The following is a 27,909-nucleotide window of genomic DNA, read 5'->3' as shown; positions in this document are numbered from 1 at the left end:
TGACATCCAGGGTAGTTGCTGTGTTAACTCTCAAGATAGAGCTATTTCATTTTTACTTCAATTTTTTTCTCAGCAGAAAGACCCAGAAATAATTCAATATTTAAAGATCTTTTCAAACTATTTTCTACAAATAAATTTCATGTAGAATCCTTTGAATGGTTTTCTGAAAACTGGAAGCTGAAACTAATTTGGACGCCAACTTGAACTTTCTACAAACAGATCTGTGAACATTTTTTCTGACATGAAATGGATCTGTGTTCTAAAATAGGTTGGATATCCTGATTTACAAGATCCTGATTGAAACAGATCAGTTTCTATCAATCATCAGAACAATCAATTCAATTGATGAAGAAAATCGGAACCAATCCTCAGTTTGTTTCAAACACGGCTATAGACAGAAAATCTTCCAGTGAAACATCAGAAAGTTCTTCCCCTGATCCGTTCTTCTTATCCTTCAGGGAGTTCAGCTTCTCCACTGACCTCAGAGTCTGCAGTCTGGACTCTCAAGAAAACCACACAGATGAAGAAATCCTGCAGGATCTGGTTCCCGCTAAGGTCCAATTCTGTCAGGTTAGACGGGTTTTTCTTCAGAGCTGAGCCCAGAACTTTACAGCTGATCTCTGACAAACTGCATCTTTTCAACCTGCAATCAGACAGAAAACTGTGTTCAGGAGCAGTGATGCAGCTGGACGTCCAGGAACTTGGTCCATTCAGCCAGGTGGTGACAGACTGACAGATGACATTTTTACTGATTGGTCATTTCTTTTGGATTTGGACACAAAAACATAATCATGAATGAAAATGCAACAGCTGTTGCCAAGGTCACTCCCCATGGGGCGGGTCAGTTAATCAACTCACCTGTGCAGTGTCCCATTTGAGTCCAGGTGTGTAAGTTGTTCATCCTTCTTTACTGCAGCACTGCATTCTTCGCCGGTTCTCCATGCTCGCTGCTCTCCTTGTCCTTCTGCGTCATGATGTGCTCCCCCCGTTCTTTTTGGATTGTTGGATCCCACTTCTTATAGTGTGGGGGCGTCTGTCTCCCGTGTCTGCCCAACCAAATTCGGCTCCCGGCGCGTCTGATTCATGACTTCTGAAAAGTTCTTATTTTTGTAACTATGATCTAAATGGACTTTAATGAAAGACCATGTGATGTTTCCATTGATGGTAAAGCTGACCAACCATGTTATTTATTACAACACGAGCGCTTTCTGTGTCTAAAATCAGTCCCAGAAGAGTTCAACCATGACTTCAATGCTTGAGCTAAGCTCCTCCCTCTTTGTGTGTCTTTGTGTGTGTGTGTTTCTTGTGTGTTCCCCTGACAGCAGCAGTATGTCGTCAACAACAAGCTGATTCCTGGAGAAAAGTGACAGTTTCAGCTCTAAGGGGTCTGAAGTCCATCTGAGAAGATCACTAACTCATCAGTCCTGCTGTCCCTGAAGACCGGCTTCATGTTCAGAACCAGCTTCATGTTCTGGGCTGGGATTGGATGTGTTGTGGTGGCAGTAAAGCAGGTTCAAACCCGGATCAAAGCAGAATGTAGAAAGTGTCAAAGTGTCAGTCAGACTCACAGACAGAATGTTCCAGATCAGCAATTATTGGTTATTTCTTGATGTTCTTCATCTTTGGAGAAAAGCAGAGCTAAAAAATCAAACAAAGTTCCATCTATCTGGTAAAAACTTTGATTCATTCAGTCTTTCCCGTATGGACAGATTTCATTGACATCTTCTCTTTTCATGTAAATTCAGTCAAACATGTTGATCCTTCATGATTTGGATGAGTTGATATGACACAGTTTTTTCTGCAGCAGGAACATGTGAGAGAAAACCTGCTGTTCCTCAGGTGAGCTTCATCATTCCATCTCAGCAGCAGATGAGGAGGATGTGCTGCTGGAAAATCTGCCTCACAGACTCAGTTTGCAGCTTCTGATTTCAGATTTGACTTCTAATTTTTGATATGAAGCCTCTCTGGATAAACCAAATCCCTGTTTTCTCCCTGACAGCTGGGAGGAGTTTCTGGAAGCAGGAACTTTGCATCTGGAAAACATCTGGCTTTCTCACCGCAGAAAATAAATCCCCACACCACTTTAGAACCATCTAGGAAAGCAATATGGGATGTTTTTCAGCTGAATCACTGGGATCCATCTTCATGGTTTTTTTTTTTTTCGGTTCCGTGTTACAGCACTGATGCGTTTGGCTCGCTGCGGCTATACAACTATCTTCAAATGACTTAAAAAGTTGATTTTCTCCAAAAAAGATAGCTGACCGTGGCCCCTAAGAAAAACCAGGACTACGAAGACCTTAAAAAGACTCTTGATGATATCCAAGCTGCGTTGTATCCCTTTATGGAACAAGTGACCGCTAAGCTAAGTCCGCTCTTGGAGCTAATGGAAAACTCCCGAAGATTCCGAGCTCAAAACGAGCAACGAGAAAACCGGGTCGACATTCTGGAGAAAAGACTGGACGATGTGGAACTACAAGTAAGGATGAATTATCTCATTCTCACTGGAGTACCAATCAAACCTCGAGCAAAGCTAAATGCAGCTGGAGTTAGCATTGCTAAAGCTAATAGCGCTAGCATTGCTAACAGTTCTGAAACGGAGAGCAGTGGAGAGTCTCTGGAACACCAAGTGGAATCATTTCTCACATCTAAACGGATTTCGCTGGATCTCAACACCATCGAGACCTGCCACCTGCTCCCCAGGAGAAAGGAGACGGATAAACCAGCGATCCTCATCAGGTTTGTGAATCAAAAACACAAGCTAGCTCTGATGAACCAAAGGAAGAATCTGAAGGGATCTGCTGCTTATCTGAACGACCATCTGACCAGAAGGAAAATTGATAATGTAACATAATTTTTCATATATTTTTTACTTTTGATACGTGATCAAATTTTTGCCAAGAAAATCTCTGAAACAGTGTTATGTCTATTTTACTGATATAGTATGATTTTTTTAGTCATATCAACGACTTTTATAAGTAAGATAATCTGCATATATTTTGAAAAACTGATCTGCATTTGCAATGTTGATTTCTAAAAGTTCTTTTTTACATAATAGTTAAAAAGTTCATCTTTGTCATGTGCTTTATTGACACTTAATGATTCTTAATTCTGTCCGATAAAAGTTTTGAACCGGATGATGATAAATCATGTAATAAAATGGTTACGGTAGAACACGGGTAGGATTATACAAGTTCACTTCCTTCCACTCTCTTTAAAGCAATATTTATTTATATGCCTAATTATCTTAAGTTTGATTCGTCGTTGTATGAATGTATAACTGATGATTGGATTGTTTTTGTGTATTCTTAGTTGATTGCTTGAAATAAACTAATAGGGCTCTAATTTCAAATCAAATCAAATCAAATGTTAACATCAAAGTGATCGTGTCAGATGAAATCTTTCCTGTTTGAAGGAGTTTCCTTCATGTCACAATAGGATCCCAGATCTCCCATCAAGCCTTGCAGCTCCTGACTTTGTGATGAGTTCCTGCAGAAACTCTTGGAAATCTCATGTTGATTCTCTGCCAGTTGACATCCATGGAGATTTTCACTGCTGTTGTTCAACTTTAGTTTGTCACAGACGCTCAAACTCATGAAGAGTTCAGCTGGAAGTTGAGAACAAGGCTTTGAAACCAGCAGCAGTTTGAGTCCATTCTGATGATCCATTCAGGTTTCTGCTACAACAAGCCTTTATTTTGAAAGAGCCAGTGGGGCAGAAACAATAGAAGGAGGAGATTACCAACCCCCCCTGGAATGTTGCCCCCTTTGCAGTGGACTAGTGGGGGCAGGGACGGCTGAACCAATCACAGAAGACTGTTGCAGCTTTCCCTCCAAAAGTCAACCAATCAGATGTTGTTGTTTGGATTCTTTGTCTTGAAGTTTCACATGTGGAAGCTTCCAGAGTCTTTTCTGTTCTGGTCTGCAGGCTGAGCAGAACTGACTCCTGCAGGATCACAGGAACTTTCAGGAAAATCTCCAAACAGGAGAAAAGTTTCTGTTTGGACCTTTTTTCTGTGATTGTGAGACTAGCAGATGATCGATCGGAGCTGCAGTGAAGAGGACGGCGGTGTTTGTGGGAGTTGGAGCTGAAGATCGGAGCAGGAACCATGTCTTCAGAACCTCAGGAAGGTTCTGTCAGAGAACAACTTTCTGCTGCTGAAGGAACCATCGTCCAGAACGAGGAGGAGTTCTGTCGTCAGCGCAGACTGCTGGATAGCAGCTGGAACCCGCAGCTTCAGCTGCACATAGTTGGTACGTGACTAAACATTTGAATTCATTGTTTGCTCTGATCTTTTATGTCACTGGGCTTGAGGCAACAATGAATACCCGGCAGCTACAGGCTCATCAGTAGAGACTGAACTCTTCTTTTTTCCTCTCACCCCAGCTCTGTGGGGTGCTCTCCCTGGGTGGGACCGTGCTGTGGGCGCTAATGCACCACAAAGCTCTTTGTTAACTGCCAATAAACCACAGAAGAAGAACAGCGTTAGTTAGTGTTTAGAGGACAGTGGTGTTTTGTTTTGGGGTTATCCTTGTGGTTGGGGTGGAGCTTGCACTCTCTGTCCACCTGAGCCTTCCTGCTCTCTGGTGTTGGGGTCCCTGTGGTGGTCCTGCTGGCCCCGGTCTGGGTGGTGGACGTGGCTGCCCTGTGGGCGGATGTCCTCTATCTGCTGTACTGTGTAAGGCAGGGGTGGGCAGTGGGCAAACTACAGCCCGCCTCCATGTTTGGTCCGGCCCACTGAACTATATCACAGACTCATGTTTTATTTTATTTTTTTAATCGGGCCACACGATCAAGACGTGACATTGTATTTCCCCCTTCTGCAGTCTGTGCTCCAACCTGAAAGCCTCTAAAATCTGTCAAACAGAACAGAAGACAGACTTTCCTTTAATACGTCGCAGTTCATCTTTCCCAGTTTATATCATTTTTTTCTGAGAGATCATGCTGCCTTTTTTAAACAGCGCACCCTGTTCTGTGTCCTGATTGGCTGGGGATCTTGTCAATCAATCTGCTCAGTCCGTGCCGCGTCTCCTGGACGCGGAGCTCTTCAGATCAGAAATCTCTGATCGATGATCTCATTCTAAGATCCTGGACTTTATTTCTATGAACGTTTGGGAATTTAAACAAGAGAAAAGGGGGAAAATGTTCATGTTTGTCGGAGAAAAGTATCTAGGCAGTGAGGAGTTTTACTGCCATAAACGTCTGGAATCAGCCTCCGTGGATTTCACCGATCACTGTTATTTTAGAACGTAAGTAACTCCTGCAATAAAACGAGGAATTCTGTACTGGTGAAAAGGTAACACAGAAATATGAGTAGCTGCAGCAGAAGACATAGAAATGTGCTTTTCCTTATTACTGGATGAGAAACAGACTGCGCAGCTGCACAAACTGTGAGATGAACTCAAAGTCTCTGAGGGAAAATGACCGTTTTAAAAAAAATTTATCAGTTCATTTTTCCAGAATTTTTTCCTTTGGAAATCATAGTGTTATTTGGTCATTGTTTTATTTCATAAATAATGTTAATTATTTTTTTAAAAGGATCACGAATGAATGAAACTTTACTCATGAAGCACTTTATAACTCCTTAAAGGTACCAAATGGCTTCAAAATAAAGAAACAGATCTAAAATGGGAACAAAGGTTTTAAACTAAAAATTCTAAAATATTCTGTTTTAGAATATAATTTTCAGTCCAAATGTTTTCATCTACATTCCATGTTATATCATTCTCACTCCACACATCTGCTTCTGATCCAGCCCTTCTATTGAATTTTGGAACCCAATGTGGCCCCTAAGTTAAAATAATTGCCCATCTCAGGTGTAAAGGCTACCACTGCTGCTTCAGTGGGGCTCTTGGTGTAGGAATGACCGGACGCTGTCTCTTTTTTTTCTTACATTCCATCATCCACAGAACAAAACAGAAAAAGAACAGAAAAGCTCAGTCAAGCACAGGTGTAAGCTCACATTTAGCACAAATGTTGTGTGTGATTGAAATGCTTTACATGAGTGTGTTTGTATGCATTAGGGCTGGGCGATGTGGCCTAAAAATAAAATCTCCGATTTTAAATTCGATTTACGATTCCCCCCACCCCCACCCTACTTAAGGAAAGAAATAAGTACAAACGGCAGACAACTAAAGCAAATGATGCTTTTATTTAATCAAACCCAAGACAAATGTAACCCCCATTTCTGGTATGAATGATAAAGAAATGAACACACTCTTGGAATCAAAGTTAAGTATAAGTTTTTTCTTCTTCTCACTCCCTTTTGGACTTGTGTTTAAATAATTGTGTCCTCTTTTATATAACTTTTGTCTTGTTTTTGTCTAATTTCGTTATTTTAAACTTGTTTTCACTTATCCAAAAATAAAAAGGTTACTTCTTTACTTAAAGTCCCAGCTGTATTTTAAGTCCCACTTTGCAGTCTAGACTAAAAGGAGACAAACACTCACCTTGAGAGTAGCACCATTTTCTAAAGGATTAACAATACAGCTCATATTTGGGGTTTAAGGTTTCTGTTAAATTAAGAAACCCCGTCTTTTCCACTGAGATGATGATGAAGCAGCAGGAGTCAAGGCCCGTTCACACCGGGACGAATTTCGCCAGCGATTTTCGCCGACGTTTAACGCCGCGTGACTAAACAAAGGGCACCAATGTGAGTGTGCACACCGACGCGAAAAAACGCCACGCGTCAAAGCGTCAAAAAAAAAAAACGCCTGGCGAATATTCGTCCCGGTGTGTACGGGCCTTCACGGTCAACCCCCCCCCCCCCCCCCCCTCCTGCGGCCGCTTCCTCCGAAAACAAAATCTTACGGCGGCTGCGTCACAAATGAATATACCGGTACAAGTAATAATTACAATGCAGTATTCTTTATTAACGAATAACAGTGACAACTAACTAGCTAACTAATGAACTAACTATACAGGCGTTGTAGAACGAGTATATGTGTGTGTGTCAGGTCGCGTGCGTGTTTAAGAGGACTGAGCGCGTGCCACGCGAGCGCGCGTGAGAGCCTTTGACTTCGATGGGCTTTAGGCAGCGTGGGGGGGGGGTCTCTTCCTCCCCGTCTGTGGCAGTAAACCCAGACCAGTTCCAAACAACAGATGATTTTATTCCTTTCTTGGGAACAAACTTCCCACTGTCACCGGTAGCCATGCTGTTGCTAGCTGCTTCGTGTGTCGATTGTCGCGTGTCGCCGTGTGAAATTAACGCTACGGAAGCTCTGTGGAGCCAAAAATGCACCACATAAAAACTCAATTTAGTTATTTTTTAAATCGCCTGTAACAAAAAATTCGAATCAATTCATTTGATCGATTTATCGCCCAGGCTTAGTATGCATAATTATGTGTTTATTATAAATATAATCACCCAACTAAAGTCTAGCTTAAATTACAAAAGGGGTTCATTCAAATATACTCCTTGTGTGTCAAAAGACTATAACCGGGTGCTCAGCTGTTGGATAGGAACATTTATTTTTGTAATATGAGGATCTGATCTGTACATTTGTTGGACCTATTCTGTTTGAGAAATCCTGTAACACTAGCTGGGGTTACATGGACAAAAGTAATTGGAAGAAACGCATGAGTGGAAGAATAATGTGTGTTGTAAACAAATAGTCTGCACCAATCAGACTTGTTCGTATCAAAATTTCTTTCCGACTGAGATAGGTAGGTTAGGTCCATTGTTGATCCAATCGTGGTGCATTTAAACCAGGGGTGTCCAAACTACGGCCCGCGGGTCTGTTTTTATTGGCCCGCAGCAAATTTTGAAAATATAATTGAATTTGGCCCGCACATGGCGCTGTTGCACTTCTCGGTTTGAACACTAGATGGAGTCGGTCACAGAAAGGTGTGTTGCGGAGTGTGTGTGTGCTGAGCGCCCCCCGTGCCACGAGAGAGAGGGGGAGGAACGCGTGCAGGTGGAGATTAGTGTGTGAGCACGGAGCGAAGGTGTGGGGGGTCGATACAGTGGCGGTCTTTGATATGGGCGAAGTGGGTGGTGGCGGCACTTCATAGGGGTTAGCATTTTCCGTGCCCGTTGCGTTACATATAATGTGCAATTTAACTCAGAGAAGCAGCTTTGAGCTTTTATTTTGACATGCCTGCAGCTGCCGACACTTTACACTCTTACTTTGAAACATCTGACTATTAATAATCTCTTCATCCGTTTCCCTCTTCACACTTATGGTGTGTAAAAGGTGAAACAACGTAAAACAGGCACATGAAAAGAAATTAAGCAGAGCAGAAAAAAACCCAGTGCTCAACCCAATTTCGACAAAAGCAGGCAATGGGGATTATTTCCCACAATTACCTGCTTCGACACAGCAGACCCGACGCGCACGTGACCACCCTCTTCTGCAAGATGCTTGTGCCCACACCTCTTTGCCGTAGTCCTTGGAACATAAGTCAAAAAACTCAAGAGGGGGGTGCAACTCACCGGTGGCTTGGTGAATCACACTAACAGGTGATTGGGAGTCTTTTTTAGTCTAAAGGCCCGTACACACCGGGACGAATATTCGCCAGGCGTTTTTCGCCACGTTTTTTGTGTTCACACCCAGGCGTATTCTTGGGCATTTTTTATTCCATATAAATGAAGATATGAGTCCATCTAACTTCGTAAAGAATACCTTAGGGAGAAAAAGGGGAATCATCTGGAAAAAATACGTAAATTTAGGCAGAACTGCCATTTTGATCGTGTTAATTCGCCCTGCTAGAGAAACTGGTAAAACTGACCATCTGGCCATATCTGCCTTTGTTTTCTCCAAAAGTGAGGAAAAGTTGTATTTAAAGTATTATAATTATTAGTAATTTGAATTCCAAGATAAGCCAATGATTTAAATTTTGAATAATCCAAGTCTCATGCCAGTTGGTTAATAGGAAAAAGGATACTTTTTCCTAAATTCAGTTTGTACCCTAATAAAGATCCAAAGGAGCTAAGTAATTCTAACATCCTCGGAGTAGACTCAACGGGCATCCCTGACGGGTGCCTCTATGCAAGGCGAAATACTCAGAGACGGTACTATTAGTGCGAACAGATGAAAGGGGCATTGAATACAAAGTTTTAATCCAGGATATGAACCCTGAACCAAAGCCAAACTTGCGCAGTACAGCCAGCAGATATCCCCACTCCACACAGTCGAAGGCCTTCTCAGCATCAAGTGAGACAATTAGCTCTGGAGAATAGGGTTGGGCGATGCATTTGGCCGTTGACGATGTTTGCTGTCAACCATCGGGATGGACGATGACATCGTCGGGGGGGGGGGGGGGGTGTTACATTTTTCGTTCTTGTATAACTGCTATTCGTTATTTTGCTTTTTTCATTTTATCTCCCAACTAATGGTTAATCCGCGATGATCCAGTTTAAATTAGGAAAGTGACTTTAACAGAAAAAGTAACAAGCAAGATAGAAAAGAAGTGTAGTCGCTCCCGCACTTAATTAGTGAAGTGGACCGGCGGAGCGCGGACTTAAAGCTTTGTGTTTGATGGGAAGGGGGGGGGTGGGTACATGAGCGGTATGTGTGGGAGATTTAAGACTGCGATCCGTCCCGCAGCTCTAGGGGTACAAGCAACCGAACTCAGAACCGGGTCTAAACGTGTGTCTGAGCACAGCTCGGATCGTCAGCACACACAGCTGTTTGAGCATCAAAGCAGAAATGTCGCTCAGTCCTTAGAAAACATTCAAACAATCACGCGGATTTGTGTTTCCAGTCGTGTCCCGACTAAATAAAGGCTGATGTTATTCTTACACGTTTACGTGCAGCGCCACCCAAAGCTAATGTTGTTAGCCCGTGTTAGCATACTGCTAATCCTGGCTCCGTTCAGAAAAAGCACTGACCACAGGGATTAAAATTTAAATGATGAGCGAACAGGTGTTTGATAATAACCGTAACATTATTAAAAGCACGTTTAGAAGATCATCTCGTATTTTCCCGAGCTGACATGTCAATATATATAGCCGCTCGGTGCTGTTATCGTTTTGTATTGAATTGTTACATTCAATAAAGTTTGGAAAAAAAGCCGCTCGGCGGAAGTTGTATCCCCTTCCGGTTTTCAAACTGCGCATGTGCGAATACTGCGCATGTGCGAATGATTTATTCCGACCGAAATTGTGACCTTAGTGAACGTTTTTATATTCTGAAAACATTTTTCTGGGCCCATCTACACGGTTGGATTCTAATCCGACCATTGATCCCATCAAGATATTTGGTACATGTAACCGCGGCTTATGGTGTCGACGTGCAACGTGGCGGGGGCGTGGCATCACGATGGTGGTCTCTCCATCGGGATGTCAGTCACCCATCACGATGGACGATGATATCGTCCATCGGCACAACCCTACTGGAGAATCAACTGAGTGGGCAGAATATAAAATATTAAACAAACGCCTGGTGTTAAAATATGACTGGCGGCCAGCAATAAAGCCTGTCTGGTCTTCGTGAATAACACTGGGGGCTATTTTTTCCAGGCGAAGCGTTAGGGCTTTGGTTAAAATCTTGTAGTCCACATTAAGTAAACTAATTGGTCGATATGATTCGCACTTCTGGGGGTCCCGGCCTTTTTTTAAGATTACTGAAATCGTGGCTTGGGATAATGTTTGAGGCAGTTTAGACGATGCATGAATTTCTGCAAACATCATGCAGAGTAGAGAGGCAAGTTTGTTAGCAAACACCTTGTAAAAGTCTGATGGAAATCCATCAGGACCTGGAGCTTTGCCATTCTGTAAAGAACCAATTGCCGTCAATATTTCAGCCACAGAAATATGTCTCTCAAGTGTCTGTTGTTGATCTGATTCCATCGAAGGAATATTTAGTTTTTCCAAAAAAGCTTCAATTTCATTGGAATTACATGTACTTTGACTGGCATAGAGACTTTGATTGTAGTTCTTGAAAGCTGTATTAATTTGTTTGGGGTCCGTCACTATTTGAGTTGAGTCCGTTTTGATCTCTGTTATTGAATGATTAGAAATTGATTGTCGCAACTGGTGTGAGAGCAATCTGCTTGGTTTTTCCCCATGGTCATATACTTTTTGCCTTGTTCTGAGCAGTAACTTCTCTGTTGCTTTAATTGATAATGTTTCAAATTCAGATTGCAGCAAAAGCTTTTGTTTGTATAAATCAGGTGTTGGGTTGCTGGCATACTGCACGTCTAGATTTGCTATGAGCTTGGTTAATTCCCTAAGTCTCTCACCACACTTTTTGTTCTTTTGAGCTGTAAAAGATATTATTTGCCCGCGTAAATATGCTTTAAGAGACTCCCATATTAGAGTTTTAGAAACATCGGGTGTGTCGTTTATTTCCAAAAAGAGATCAATGTGGGAGGAAATATATTTGCAAAATTCTTCCTCTGATAACAAGGTTGAGTCAAATCTCCATACCCGTTGTTGCGGGCCATGAGCCGTGGGAAATGAAAGGTCTAGCTGGACAGGAGCATGGTCCGATATAACAATAGCATGATATTTACAATTAGTGATCCGAGAAGTAAAAATATTATCTACCAAAAAGTAATCGATCCTTGAGTATGAATGATGTACTGGAGAAAAGAAAGAGTAATGCTGATGGCTCAACAATACGCAGCGGGTCAGAGACACCATAGTTTTGAATGAATGTGTTGAGAACAGAAACTGATTTAGGTATCGCTGCTGACTGAAGTGTGCTTGATCTGTCAAGAATCGGATCAAGAACTAAGTTCAGATCTCCACCCATAATGAGGTGATGAGTGTCTAAACCTGTTAACTTGGCAATAAGGCTTGTGAAAAATTGTGGGTTGTCCCAATTAGGGGCATAGACATTAACCAAAATAACTGGGGTGTTATACAATTTACCAGCCACAATAACAAAACGACCATTAGCATCCTGAATCACATTTGTACAGACAAATGAAAGGTTTTTTCTAATAAGTATGGCAACCCCTCTTGCCTTTGTGTCAAAAGCAGAGTGATGTGTCTGTGAAAAAAAGCTGTGTGTTAACTTATGAGCATCAGCGGAACGCAGATGCGTTTCCTGGAGAAAGACTATATCTGGTTTGAAACTCAGCAAATGTTTAAAGACTCTCCTCCGTTTGACCAGATTATTAAGCCCCTTTACGTTCCATGTAATAAATGTCACTGAGTTGGGCCCCACTGTTTGCCTTAGATTTGTAAGGGCGGCCATGTTTACTTAGGTTTCATCCTCTCGGAAAGGTGCACACCCAGACAAGGATGAGGTATATATATTTGGAGCTGCAACAAAAACAAAACAAAACCTACAAACCAAAGAATTAACACACATATTAAACACAATAAACCCGAATCTCCCCCCTCCCCCCCAATGAGCTGGTGTACCATGTAAACCTGTCCAACCACTATACTCACCAACCACAATGCTCATTACAGAAAATACCTAGGATACAAAATATTCCCATCTAACAGAATCTAAACTAAAATGTAACAAACCTCCCTCTCCAGAACACTCTCCTTCATTTGTCTCAGTCTTCCTGCTGGTTGTTGTGCATCAGATGTTTCTGGGTGTAGTCTTTGGCTGCAGCGGGATCTAGGAATATTTTCTCACCCAAGCTTGAAGAAATTCTCAGCCTCGCAGGGTACAGCATCCCATATTTCACACCCTGGCATCCTCGCAGCAGCTCTTTAAACTCTTTAAAGGCTCCTCTTCTCTTTGCCACTGTGGCTGGAAGATCAGGAAAAATAAGGATCTTGTTGCCATCATACTCCAGAGACTCTTTCCTAGCAGCTCAGCGAAGCACATCCAGCTTTTCTTGATAGTAGTGAAACTTCACTATCAGTGGCCGGGGTTGCTTTCCTTTGGCCGGGGTAGACTGCAGGCTGCGGTGCGCTCTATCCAGTGTGGGGGCCGAATCCATGCCCAAAACATCCTGAAGTAGCTTAGCCACCGAGTCAACAGGCCGCGTGACAACTTCAAACTGCTCCTTTACCCCGAGAATGCGAATATTGCAGCGGCGTTGCCTTCCCTCCAGGTCCTCTGTCTTCTCCGTCAGGGCCGTCACAGTAGCTTTTAAGCGGCACATTTCTTCCTCCATGTTCACCACTCTGTCGGAGTAGTTGTTTGTAGCATTCTCCAAGCTAGCTATCTGGGCCCGATTTCTGCAATGCTAGCATCCAGTGGACTTAGCTTAGCATTAAATCCGCTTCTCAGACCTTCCAGTTGATCTTTGAAAACCCGTCGGAGCGACTCCATATTTTCGTTGAGCATTTGGCATTTAGATTCAATTTTGGTATCCAGCGTAGCAATCTTAGCCAGTACTGTTTTCTCCGAGTTCGTGATAGCATCCATTAGCTTAGCTGTATCCGATGACCCGGGGCTGCTCTCGGTAGCTTTGGGAGCCTCTAACTTTTTGGTGCTTCTTGATCCAGGCATCATGAATGAACGTCTTCTGTTCGGTCTAAGAGAGCGTTTCCGGAGAAGGTGAATCAGTTCAGGACGATAGATGTTTAGTATTTAACCGGAAAATCTGGTATTTCTGCGGAGCCACAAGGCTAAACGTCTTCACATGTCGTTGCTCAAACCACGCCCCTTAATAAAAGTTAAGTTAAACTAAGTTCCAACTTTTGTTGGAACTTTTATGAGCAGAATCAGAACAACGAAGACTTTAACCACTTCTGATTGGTCAGACTAATGACATGTGATTAAGCCTCCAGAAATGATTGGTTGAGACAGTCAAAGGGGTGGGACTTTTGCGAAAGCGTCTGAAGTTACAATTAAATTGCGATACTGTTATTCTTATCAAAATGTCTTTAATAGAATCAAAGAAACACAAAGAAAAAAGTATTTTGCAATCTTTCATATTCCTGACTACTCTGTGTTTTATCAGGACCTGTTTAGATGAACAAAGAGCTGATATCCTGGAGATGGTAAATGTTTTTAGATCAGTTATTGAGGGCAATTTCACACGGCACACCTGACCATCCACGGCACACTGGTTGAAAAACACTGGAGTAGGAAACACAAGATCAATGACCACCACCTTATTACTCTAAAAGTTGACTTTGTCAGTGTGGGGAGTGTGTGTTTATTAAAATGCATAGTAACCTTGTTTGAAAACTTGTGAGTTTCCTTAATTAGGTGTTTAACCTACTGAATACTGAAAGACTGACATCACCTCTAGTTGTCTTATCTGTAAAATAGAACTAACACAGACTATTTCTTGAGATTACAAAAATACCTTTTAAAAGTATAAAAGTTCTCCTTTTTTGTCTTTTTGTCCTTACAGTCCTCCCTCAGCATTATGCGAGTGAAGAGGATTTGTGCAACCAACAGAGCAATTTAAGAATGGAACAGGGGGAACCAGAACCTCCACACATTAAAGAGGAACTGAAGGAACCAAAACCTCCAAAGATTAAAGAGGAACTGAAGGAACCAGAACCTCAACAAATTAAAGAGGAACATGAAGAACCAGAAACTTCACAGATTAAAGAAGAACATGGAGAACCAGAAACTTCACAGATTAAAGAAGAACATGGAGAACCAGAAACTTCACAGATTAAAGAGGAACTGCAGGGACCAGAACCTCCACAGATTAAAGAGGAACAAGTGGAACAACAACTTCCACAGATTAAAGAGGAGCTCTTCAGCCAGGATGAAGAGAAGCTTGATCTGAAGCAGGAGACTGACACCTTGATGGAAATTCCTACTTATGAGAAAGATGAGAACAGTGAAGCAGATCTAAAGAATCAGCAGAGCTTTAATGTAACTGATAGTCAAGATGAAAAAGGAAACCAACATGAAAAATCAAAATCAACTACAAATGAAGAGACAGACCCACAGAACAGAGATCAGATGTGTTTTATTTTTTTATTTCCTCTCAAAACAAACATGACACATACAAGAAAAAAGGCTTTTCCTTGTAAAGAATGTGACAAAAGTTTTAAGTGTAAATCTCTTCTCCAAACACACATAAGAATTCACACAGGAGAAAAGCCTTTTTCTTGTGTAGAATGCGATAAATGTTTTAGTAATGGATATGGTCTCAAATCACACATGAGAACTCACACAGGAGAAAGGCCTTTTTCTTGTAAAGAATGTGACAAAAGTTTTAGTAATTCATCTAGTCTCCAAAAACACATGATAACACATACAGGAGAAAAGCCTTTTTCTTGTAAAGAATGTAATAAATGTTTTAGTTATGCACAGAATCTCAAATCACACATGAGAACTCATACAGGAGAAAAACCTTTTTCTTGTAAAGGATGCGATAAACGTTTTACCAAATTATCTAATCTAAAAAACCACATGAGAATTCATACAGGAGAAAAGCCTTTTTCTTGTACAGAATGTAATAAAAGTTTTAGGGAGTCATCTAGTCTCAAAAAACACATGAAAACTCACGCAGGAGACAAACCAAAAATTTAATCAAACATCTAGTTTCAAGACACACATGAAAACACTTTAAAACAACTGCCCGTTTCATGTAAAGAATGTGATAAACAATTGTAAACAACAAGTGTTTTTCTTATACAAAATGTAAAAAAAAGTTATACTTTTTATTTCATCTGAAAAGACATGTGACAACTTTTTTTGAGTAAACATTATAAAACAGGTTTTAGCGATGTATTTAGACTCAAATCACCCTTTTTTGTGTCAAGTGTTTGATAAAAGTTTTAGTTATGTATTTGACTTTAAAAAAGAGAACTCATGCAGAAGAGAAACTGACCTGAGGTTAGCTATCAAAGCAGCCTGATCTTTCATTAAAATGCATATTGGCTGATCATGGCCTCCATACCACAATGATGCAGTTATCTAGTAACAGGGAGGCAGTTTTAATTATTAGATGCATTGAATTGAAAGTTTACTGAAATCTGACAGGAGTGCTGAAAACATTCTTTTTTTTCTTCTGACTGAAAATTGTAAAATTTTAAGACATTATTTTTAGGTGTTTGTCATCTATAAGCCACTATGCTCACCCATCTCAAATCAGGGATTGTGTAATGATTCTAAACATGAGTTTCACTTTTTAAGATATTTAACTTCATGAAATTCATTATTTTAGTTATACTTCTGAATAGAAATGTGTTGGTTTGAATTATGAGGGTAAGATTTGATTTTAGAGAAATTTTGAGAATGTTCAATTTTTGTTGGTTGATTTTTCTTGGTAGATTTTTGTACTTTATGATGTTGTTTAAAGTTTTTGAGTTAACCCTTGTGGTTGTTGTTTATGTATGGGACACTGACAGACGTAGTGTGTATTAATCTACACTGTGGAAGCCGATCTGTTTCTTCTGCAAAGTGCGTTAATTTCTCATATTGCACACTTTGAAGGCCATTAACCTGCTTATACCATGGTCACTTACAAAAGAAATAAATATTCAATCCGTTTTCAGTACTTTATTCTTGTTATTTTTGGGATTTAAATTGTGTTTTTTTCTCAAAAAGTGGACTATTTGTTACGTGATGTGGCACATTGTCATAACGCACCGGAGGGGCCAGCACTGACTTTGACTACAGCTGCAAAGGAAAGGGGTATCTGTGCCGACCGTCGCGATGTGTTAAATAAAATCAGTTTAGAGATAAAGTTCACCTCTTACCATTTGTTTTTGTCCAGACGATTAAGCTAAAGGTTGTGGTAAAGAAGCCAGCGCATTGATGTAGAACATTAAAGCTATGTGACGAGAACTTCTTTTTAGACGTGCAGTTATCACTTTGGATTATCACTTTTTAATCTATACCCAGCAGCCAATCAGAATCGATTATTTACCCGGACCATGGTATAAGATAAAACAATGTTGCCTGAGTCTGTGTGTTACCATGACGAAACCATAATTATTTTATATATCTCTAGATCTAATACTATGTGGTTCATGAACATTTCAGTATTGTTTAAAATATAAAATTATAAAGAACCAGACTGGTGTTTGTGTCTGGTGTTCTTGTGATTCCTGTTTTCTTGTAGACATTAGAACTGTTCCTCTGTTCTTTTTGGTTCTCAGTGCTCTGTTCCAATCTTTACTGTGAAGAATAAAGTGGACGTGAACATCAGTCAGAAGTGTGTAGTATTTCCCACAGTGTGGGTTTCTGCTGTTTGTTGGTTCTCTGCTGCTTCCAAAGCTGGACTCCTCAGGTTCAGTTCTGACTGCTGAACTCAGGACTGAGATGAGATCACAGAGCTTCATCAAATTAGTTGATTGGTTCATCAGTCACATTGACCATTTTGTCTTTCTTAAATTTGCCTGTTTCAGCTCTGAAACAACTCCAACTCTTTACCAAACACTACTTTCTCTAGCAGAATAGGTTTTATTCTATATCTTCATAAGGAACGTCCAGCTGTTCCAAACTGAAACCATTGGAAGTAGCAGTGTGAAGATGCTGTACACTCACTGAAACCACACTTTTCTGTATTCTGCATAGAGATTTGTTTGTTTTTCTATAGTGTTGACGTTCTTCCACTTGTTGTTTTTGTCCAATTCTGACCTCTAGAGGAAGTCTGTACAGGTGCAGACGAAGACACAACCCAAAGGAGGACCCACTGCCCTCTGTATAAAAGATCTGGGGCCTCATTTATAAACGTTGCGTACGCACAAAAGAAGGCGTACACCACTCTCTAAGCAATAAGTGAGATTTATAAAAACCAAACTTGACGGGAAAATGTGCGGTCCTTCACGCAAGCTCTGACCCCTGCCTCTCAGAAAAAACATGAAGACTTCACACAGCAAGTCTTACAATTAACAGCCTACACGAACACCCGTTTGATCGATCAGCAGTGAGACAAACAAAAAAAATCAAACGAAAATTACAACAGAAATTCAAACTTATTTGCAGAAAGAAAAGTGAAATATGTTCTGCAATATTGGCATGTTGTGCAATTCATCCTCATAAATAATAAAGTTAACAGAACGAAATAATGTACAAAACTGATGTTCTCGTTAATGTGTCCGTCTGGCGGAGCAGATATAGGTGCAATTCGACAGACAGATGTATTAATTGTCCACTGGGTGAAGTTGTTTTCATAGTAAAACATTTCTTCATAAGCTATGGAATTATGGTATTCATGCATATGCCTTTAGTTTGTTTTATTTGTGATAAAACAATGTATGGCGTATGTCTCAACCATTCAGAAAGCAAAAAGAAATTACATTTGTGCTGATCAATTTCCCATTTCCATGTCGATTATTACCGACATCTGTAGCTTGTCAGATGTAATTAAATGGAGGGAAATAAAATGCCCCATCACAATGCGTAATGACGCACAATGGCTGATCTTGCGCTCTTAGAAGATGTGGAAAATGGAAGAATTCGGAGTGAATGCATCTTTAGACAGTGAGAAGACTTGCTGGCAACAGGGATGTTTTAGTCCCCCCTTTTTCTAGTCTTTGGTTTGATTTGACTATAGATTTGAACTCATGATCTTCAAGTCTCAGGGGTTACACGATTCTACAAGGCCACTGAGTAAGACTTTATTTTGTGCTACTACCTTGATGGGTGTTCACCATGGTGTTCATCATTTATTTTGTGTCTGTTTAGCCCAGTGGGTTAAACCAGGGGGGTATTCCAGAAACAAAAGCTGAGGTTATCAACTTCCTTAGCCTCAAACTTACCATGGGAGCTAGCATAACCTGCTTTCTGAAATACCCCCCAGACCAGGTTCTGTTCAGAGCACGAGTTGCTATGCCAACTTGACCTACCCTGAAACATACCTCCATTTTTGGAACCGAAAGCTGAGGTTATCCGCTTCCTTAGCCTCAAACTTAACGTGGTGACTAGCATTACCTGCTTTCTGGAATACCCCCCTGGTTTAACCCACTGGGCTAAACAGACACAAAATAAATGATGAACACCATGGTGAACACCCATCAAGGTAGTTCCAGAAATGGAGGTATGTTTCAGGGTATGTCAAGTTGCCATGGCAACTCATGCTCTGAATATAACCTGGTCTGGAGCAGGTTTAGTTGAAGGTTAGTTTGTTTTCAGAGAGGTGAAGCAGCATGACGTGTCCATTTGAAGATGATTTAGTGCAGTGGTTCCCAAACTTTTTCTGCATGGCCCCCCTTTCTGAAGATTAAAATATTTTTGAGGCCCCCCCACACTGACACAAACATACAAATCCTTTGTTTCTAGACTCCACCGCGCCCCCCCTGCAATACGGGGGGCGCGCTCCCCAGTTTGGGAACCACTGATTTAGTGGATGAAGAAGCTCAGATAATACTTTTTCCACCCTGAGAGGGTGATAAGACCACATATGGATGTTGGAAAGAGAAACTTTTTTACTTTGATTTGACTTAATTATTTGCTTCAGTTAAGATAAATCTTTTTTTTTTAGTTAAGTCAGCTTCAATTCAATTCAATTTATTTGTATAGACCAAATTCACAAAAACAGTTGTCTTGATGGGCTTCATATCAGTAATTAAAAAAGTTCAACATAAAATCAAAAGGATCATGAATACATAGAATTTAATAGGAAAATACTAAATTAAACTAACAAACTGACTAAGCCAAACTGGCATCCCTGGAACTTAGGACACGCTGCTAACAAAAAATTACAGTAATCCAGCCTCGACTTAACAAATTCATGGATGATTTTTCAGCATCACTCTTAGAAAGTATATTTCTGATCTTAGCAATATTCCGCAGGTAAAAAAAGGCAGTTCTGCACGCCTGAGATATGTGAGCCTTAAATGATAAATCCTGGTCAAGTAAAACCCCAAGGTTTCTAACTGTGGAATTGGGGGCAATACTTATGCCATCCAGGGAGACTATCTGAGCAGACAGAGCATCTCTGAGGTTTTTAGGACCTAGTATAATGACCTCAGTTTTTTCTGGGTTCAATAGGAGGTAATTAATTGTCATCCAGGTCTTGATGTCTCTGATGCAGGCGTTCAGTTTCTCTAAATTGTCATTCTGGTCAGGTTTCATGGATAAATACAACTAATAATTGTCTGCATAACAATGAAAATTAATGCTGTGTTTCCTGATTATGTTTTCTAGGGGTAGCATATAGAGCATAAACAGAGTGGGTCCTAAAACTGAGCCCTGCGGGTAGAGCTGGGCAATATGGAAGACTCGATTTCCGATTTTTTCCCGATTCCCCCCACCCCCCCACCCTACTTAAGGAAAGCAATAAGTACAAACGGCAGACAACTTAAAGCAAATGATGCTTTTATTTAATCAAACCCAAGACAAATGTAACACCCATTTCTGGTATGAATGATAAAGAAATGAACACGCTCTTGGAATCAGAGTTAAGTATAAGATTTTTCTTCTTACTCCCTTTTTGGACTTGTGTTTAAATAATTTTGTCTTGTTTTATATAACTTTTGTCTTGTTTTTGTCTGATTTCGTTATTCTAAACTTGTTTTCACTTGTCCAAAATAAAAAGGTTACTTCCTTACTTAAAGTCCCAGCTGTGTTTTGAGTCACACTTTGTAGTCTAGACTAAAATGAGACAAACATTCACCTTGACAGTAGACATTTTCTAAAGGATTAACAATACAGCTCATATCTGGGCTCTAAGGTTTTAATTAAATTAATAAACCCCGTCTTCTCCACGGAGAAAATGATGAAGCAGCAGGAGTCATGGTCAACCCCCCCCCCCCTCCCCCTCGCGGCCGCCTCCTCCGAAAACAAAATCCTACGGCGGCCGCGTCGCAAATGAATATATCGGTACAAGTAATAATTACAACACAGTATTCTTTATTAACAAATAACAGTAACAACTAACTATCTAACTAATGAACTAACTATACAGGCGTTGTAGAATGAGTATGTGTTTCTTTGTCAGGGGCGTGCGTGTTTAAGAGGACTGAGCGCGTGCCACGCGAGCGCGCGTGAGAGCATTTGACTCCGATGGGCTTTAGGCAGCGTGGGGGGGGGGTCTCTTCCTCCACGTCTGTGGCAGTAAACCCAGACCAGTTCCAAACAACACATGATTTTATTCCTTTCTTGGGAACAAACTTCCGACTGTCACCGGTAGCCATGCTGTCGCTAGCTGCTTCGTGTGTCGATTGGGAGTCAAAAATGTGCCACATAAAAACTCGATTTAGTTATTTTTGAAATCGCCCGTAACAAAAAATTTGAATGAATTCCTTTGATCGATTTATCGCCCAGGCCTACCTGTGGGACACCGTAGTTAACCTCAAGTGCAATGAGAGGAATGGCCATTTACATTAACGAACTGATACCTATCGGACAGATAGGATTTAAATCACTGGAGAGCAGATCCTTGTCCCTTTTCTGAGGCCAATAACAAGTCATTAGAGACTCTAACTAGTGCAGTTTCCGTACTTGGGTGAGGTCTAAACCCCGACTGAAAGTCTTTAAAGTGGCTGTTGTCCTGTAGGTGGCAGTAAAGCTGCTTAACTACAACTCTTTCTGGGATTTTAGAAATAAAGGGCAGGTTTGATATTGGTCTATAGTTGGCCAAGATGCTAGGATCCAAACTGGGCTTTTTCAGAAGAGGTTTAACAACTGCATATTTAAAAGACTGTGGCACGTAACCCGTTTCCAGAGAGGTATTTATCATTGTTAATATGGGATCATTAATTAGGGGCAAAGTTTCTTTTAAATTTCTAGTGGGAATTGGGTCTAACAGACACGTTGAGGATTTAGAGGACGTAATAATTGATGTTATTTCCGCTTGATCCACAGCAGTGAAGCAGTCTAATGTTACAGAGGTTTCTATGGATGCCTCCACTTCTACCGCTTCAGCCTGTTCTGGGCTGATAGTAGGAATAAATTGATTTAACTTATGTCTAATATTTGAGATTTTACTGTTGATAATATAAGAAAATCATCAGAGCTGAGAGAAACAGGAACATGTGGTTCTAATGATCTTGACTGCGAGTTAATTTAGCTATAGTGCTAAAAAGAAATCTTGGATTATTTCCATTCTCAGATATTAAGGTTGAATAGTAATGGCTTCTAGCTCTACGCAGAGCTTTTTTATAATGTAACGGGGAGGAGGATTATTTTGTTGTTGCTGTTTTTGTTCCTATTCTTACAATCCACTATATGTCCCGTGTTGAATTCAACTTTTAAAATGTGGGAAACAAATGTTTATCAAATCCAAAAGCCTGGAGACTGGATGGCCGTGGTCCTCCCTTTGACCTGGACAGTGGTTGCCATGGCGACCTGCACACTCACCAAGCTGGAACGTAGAAGAAGAAAAAGAGACCAAAATGATTGATAAAGCAGGTTTTCCAGGGAAATCCCACAAAGTGCTTTCCAAGCTAGAACTAAGAATATTCAGCATGCATTTGGAAAAACTCATTAGCTTCTTGTGGAAAATGATGAGTCATTGGAAAAGCATTCTATGAATGCTCAGAAAACTTCCTCTAAGGTTGTGGTTGTTTGGAGAAGTCCTCCTCTTCAAAGAAGTTCTCCTGACCATCTTCAAAGCCACTTTCTGCTTTAGTTTAGTCCAAACTTGCTTTATGCTGACAACATTTACAGCTTGAATCAAACTGAAGAATCAAAGGAAACAAACCAATCTAAGGCCGCCTTTAGACTGCACGGTTCAAGTGACCCAATTCCGATTTTTTCCTCTAACGTGGCACAGATCGGATATGATCGGTGAATGTGTAAGCAGGACAGAAGCGCATGGATTCCGTTTTTCTCAGATCGGATACAGGCCTCTCTCATATGTGGAAATAAATCGGAAACAAATCGGATACGTGCATTTGCGTGTGCCATGTAAGCAGACAAATAGGATATTCCCCAGTAAATGTGAGTCGTACGTCAGTGACGTCAATTCAGGACACCACCAACTGAGATCACATGACTTATCAATGTGCTTTTTGTGCGCTGATTTTGCTGTCAGTGTGTTACCTTTCAGCCTCAGGCTTCAGACCGTAGTTGGAAACCGCTGTTATGTCCGGTCCCGTCCCGTCCCGGTCGGGACGCAAACGGTAACTAATGAAGCGGGACACTGTTGCCATGGAAAAGGCCAGAAGCCGTTAATTTCTTTGGGGGGCGTGGATGATGGGAACCGTGTGTGTGTGTGAGCGCGCGCACGCGTGCATGCGTGTGTGTGTGTGTGTAAGGAGAGAGCCCCCCTCTCTCCTGTGAGCGCGGGGGTGTGAACGCGGAGCGGGGGACTGTCGGAGAACCGTATATTAAAAATAAGGTGATAAGGTGTCTCGCCCAAAAGTTTTGGAGTTTTTCTTAACCCACTCTGGAGGCTGAGGGTTCAGAACGGAAAAGTGATCCCCGAGGAAATCTCCCGTGTGTTTCTGACTACGGTCGGAAAAGAGAAGTCATCGCGCAGGAAAGGTTCAAAGCTTGGATCAAACTGTTAGTACAGCAAAACGTCTGCAAACACTTCCTCATTCAAAACTCAGAGAGAGCCGAGCAACCCTCCTTCTTTGCCTCCCCTGATCATCCCCTCAGGAGCGCCCAAGGCAACGCCCCCTTCCGTCGCTGCGTTGCCTCCATGACAACCGCAATCACAAAAGTCTGAAGGAGGTCCGCGGAGGGCGGAAATGATGCTACGTAGTCCTCAGAACGTCTACGTTTGATAGTTTCAGCATTGTATAGTGTAAATGCAAAAATCAGATACGGGTCACTTTCAAAAGATGATGTAAGCGGGTCGTCAAAAAAATCGGATATAGTCAGAAAATCGGATATGAGCATCAAGACCTGCAGTGTAAAGGCGGCCTAAGTCTGCATTCATGCCGCTTCAGAACCAACAAAGCATGTTTCCTGGACGCTGACTTGGAACTTGGAATTCCGACAACTTCTATTTATCAGCCTCATGGGCCAATCACAGCTCAACAGACAGGTGCGGGCCATGAATGTTAATCTATGGTACACCATAAGGGACAAACTACCACCCACAGCCCCAGTGACGTGCAGTGAGGTTGATAACTGGTAAGGCACTGAATCCTCTGGAGTCAGATTTACAATGAAAGAACTAAATATTTCACCATTAATCCAACAACAGCTAACATCTTATAAAATATACAAAATCATATTTGTCCTACAGAGAATACTTCTTTTATAGATGGATAGAACACTCTCTTTGCGTAAAAATTATTCACATGTACTTTAAGAATAAAGATGTGTTCAGCACACATTTGACCCTCAGTAACTATTTCTGGTATTGTTCCAACTTCAAATTCTGGAGCTTTAACAAGTTATCAAATATTGTCTGTGAAAATTATCATAAACATAAAATGAATGATTTTACTTACATTTTTATCTACTTTTAATCCCATGTTATTTAAAAAAGCAAACATTTAAAAACATATTTTTCCTCACCTTTTGCATCTGTCTGCCAATCCTTCTATACAAATAACTCTGTGATCTGTTGAAAAAGTCTTCCCTATTTCCCTTTATTTTATGAGTTTCTCGTCCCCTGTCTTTCTACGGCACCAGTGTAGCTACACAGCTGCTGTCAGCTCACGTCTACCCCCTGCTGGTGAGGCATGCCTCACCCGAAGCCGTTTCTGCAGGCCTATAGCAGTGCTTCCACAGCACGTCTGTGTTAACATTGAGCCCTACCGTCAGAAGTGAGGCACAGTGGTCCCGAGCCCCACCCGGAGATTCAGCTCCGTCTGTGATCACACTCAAATTCAGTGATTTTAATCCCAGAAACCTTGGACAATGTGTTGAGTTGACTGAAAATGTATACAGTGATCCCTTGCTATAACGCGGTTTACTTTTCACGGTTTCGCTACTTCACGGATTTGCATCGTGCATTGTGTTCTGCATTCTGATTGGCTAAAAAAGTCACTCCGCTTCTTCTCTACCTGTGCGTCAATAATGTTGCAGTTTAATATGTACACGTACGTAAATCAGCTTTCCAAATTACGTACATGCAAATCATCTTGCAATTTCAAGTTTCTCTAAAACCCATAGAAAAAGAGCAACACCAACTGTCAATCTCTATGTTCTTCTTCCGAACAAACACACACAGCTGCACCGCGGGCTTGAGAAGGAGAAAACACTGCAGCTTCTCAGACTGAAGAGCATTGAAATACACCTGAGCCACTATTTGTCCGTTTGTACTTTGTATTTTTTTCATAATCATTTTAAATTTTCTCCCGTTTAATTCAATTACTCTTGGGTCGCGGTGGGCGGGGCTAATCTCCGCGATTTGAAGCCTTCTGTTTACATCGATGATTCAAATTAGTATTTGACAGTACAGTACAGAAGTTATTTGTTGAAAAAAAAACGTTTTTAAAGTACTTTGATTTGTGAAACAAATGCTTGAGCCTGTAAAATGGTTTGTTCTTTCTTTTTAATGTATAATAGAGAATTTAATTGTATAATAATTGTTAAAAAAAAATAGAGGTTTCTACTTCACGGATTTTGCCTATCACGGGTTCTTTCTGGAACGTAACCCCCGCGAAAAACAAGGGTTTACTGTATTTGATTTTTATTTTATTTTTTTATTTCAAGCATTGTAGTCAAAGCAATAAGGAAATTACACATATTTATCAAACTCATTACAGAAATGATGAAATGCATAAATTAAAAAGACAGAAAACAAAACAAAACTGTCACTTAAATCACATTTGCTTAATTAAATACTGTGATCATTTACTGAAGTATAAGTAGAGTTTGATTTAGTGCTTGAAAAGGAGTGGGAAGAACCAAGCTTATATTTTAACGTATATTTAACACAGATCCGTTGAAAATCATATTTACCTAATTTACCCTTTTCTATTTTATCACGATTATGACAGGTGAGGCTCTGCCTCACTTGCCTCACCTGAACGCACGTCACTGCACAGCCCTGTCTGTCACACATAGGATAGCACAAGTGTTGTCATGACTATTGTTCATGTCATACATATTTGTTCTATTTGTGTTGAACAATAAAGTTTAAAAAAAATAGGACAGCACAAGGGATAACCAGGAGCTGTAACCTTTAGGGCACTAGGACCCAGAAAGAGGTCCAGGCAGTGACGGTGTTCAGGGACGGACTGCGCAGCCGCACTTCCTCCAAACGCCACTATTCATCCAGCACGTGAAACGCCAGAGTCCAAACGGGCTTAAGGCGCTTTGATAAAGCGCTCTGGAATCCAGCTGTGGTGTGCTAAACGTCAGGTCCAGAACGGAAGATGCCATCTGTTGGGGAGGACTGTGAGGATGGAGGACTGTATTGCTGATTCTATGGAAGCGATTCTGTAGCATAATTAAAAAGCAAAGTCAAAACCAGAAATGCTTTTTCATTTTCAAAATGAAGCTGCATTTTTTGACTCAAAAATAAAATGAAAAAGCAATCCATCAAAATGCTTTTTCATTTCCTGCCTCAACACAGCTTTTTCTGTCACTTAATTAAAATTAAAATGAAAATGGTATTTGACATTTCATTTTCAAGACGTTCTCTGGTAAATGTGTAGCATAATTCATTTAGAAATGTCTAATTTGACATTTAAAATGGATTAACAGAAATACTTTTTCACTTACAAAATGAAGCTGCATTTTTTGACTCAAAATTAAAAAGAAAAAAAAAAACTTCAAAATGCTTTTTCATTTCCTTCCTCAACACAGCTTATTCTGTCACTTAATTAAAATGATAATGAAAATAGTATTTGACATTTCATTTTCAAAAAGGTCCATGGTAAATGTGTAACATAATTCATTTAGAAATGCCTAATTTGACATTTAAAATGGATTAATAGAAATGCTTTTTAATTTTCAAAATGAAGCTGCATCAAATGCCTCAAAATTAAAATGAAAAAGCAATATTTCAAAATGCTTTTTCATTTTATACTTAAAACTGCTTATTCTGTGTCATAATTAAAACAAAAATGCAAAGAGGGGATTGCATTTGCATTTTCACATCCACCCTGCGCACCTTGTCGCAATATTCAATTCGAAAAAGCATTAGCAGAGGGGAGGCGGGGCGATGACGTCACTGCTCTCTCTGTGTGTCCGGCTGCTGACTGACGCACACACACGCACCAAGAGCAGACTGTGTTAGCGGCAGAGAAAACGGCTTTGAGTTGGTTGTGAACTTCTGATGAGTTTCCACAGCTTCTCAGGACTAAGTAGCTGCATGTCCGCCTTCTGCGGTCCTCCTCCTGACGCACCGCGGACAAGCTTTGTTCTTCGGACCGCCAGCTGCCTTCGCATAGCGGAGCGCGAAGCTCCCGATGATCGCTGAAGGCGGAAATGCTGCTGCGATCTGAGAAACCATCATATGAATTTGTGTTTCCAGAGGTGTCCAGAACAAAAGACTGATGTCATTCCCACATATTTACAAATTTATCTGCAGCTTCGCGCTGAATTTGCTGTTCGATGACAGCTGGAGCCCCATCACAGATAGCAGATTTCTCCATGCTAAACGTTGCTGGTGGACCAAAAACACTCACTCAGCGCGAAGCTGCAGGAGACTATCTTCATGTGCTTTTATTACAGTTATGATTATATTTAAGGGCCTGCTCTGCTCCATCATATGTTTTTAAATCCGTGCGGTCAGACGACGCTGAAGTTGACTTGCGATTCACATCTTCTGATTCGCGAGGGCACTAAAAGAACACTCCACTGCAATTTTCACATTAAGATCACCTAAAACCGGGTCCTGTTCACAAACCGCTGGACCTGGCCTGCTCAAACCTGGATCTTTCATTATCATTTTAATTAAGTGACAGAATAAGCTGTGTTGAGGAAGGAAATGAAAAAGCATTTTGAAGTATTGCTTTTTCTTTTTAATTTTGAGTCAAAAAATGCAGCTTCATTTTGAAAGTGAAAAAGTATTTCTGTTAATCCATTTTAAATGTCAAATTAGACATTTCTAAATGAATTATGCTACACATTTACCAGAGAACGTCTTGAAAATGAAATGTCAAATACTATTTTAATTTTAATTTTAATTAAGTGACAGAAAAAGCTGTGTTGAGGAAGGAAATGAAAAAGCATTTTGATGGATTGCTTTTTCATTTTATTTTTGAGTCAAAAAATGCAGCTTCATTTTGAAAATGAAAAAGCATTTCTGGTTTTGACTTTGCTTTTTAATTATGCTACA

General features: G+C 40.7%; 1 protein-coding gene and 1 non-coding gene across 2 annotated transcripts in view; both read left to right on the top strand.

Moving 5' to 3' along the window:
* The window catches only part of LOC110016657 (uncharacterized), a 310,438-nt gene that overhangs the window by 223,440 nt on the left and 59,089 nt on the right, over positions 1–27,909 (top strand). The gene's annotated exons all lie outside the window — the stretch shown is intronic.
* LOC111948668 (uncharacterized) lies at positions 54–16,979 on the top strand. The gene is made up of 2 exons (XR_013652120.1): positions 54–4,250; positions 14,218–16,979. It is a non-coding gene; the product is annotated as an uncharacterized LOC111948668 (transcript).

The sequence above is a fragment of the Oryzias latipes genome, chromosome 2 (genome assembly GCF_053564925.1).
Source record: "Oryzias latipes strain Hd-rR chromosome 2, Olatipes_Hd-rR_3.1".
Lineage (NCBI taxonomy): Eukaryota > Metazoa > Chordata > Actinopteri > Beloniformes > Adrianichthyidae > Oryzias > Oryzias latipes.
The sequence above is the reverse complement of the archived record's forward strand: the minus strand, read 5'-3'. Positions and strand labels throughout refer to the sequence as shown.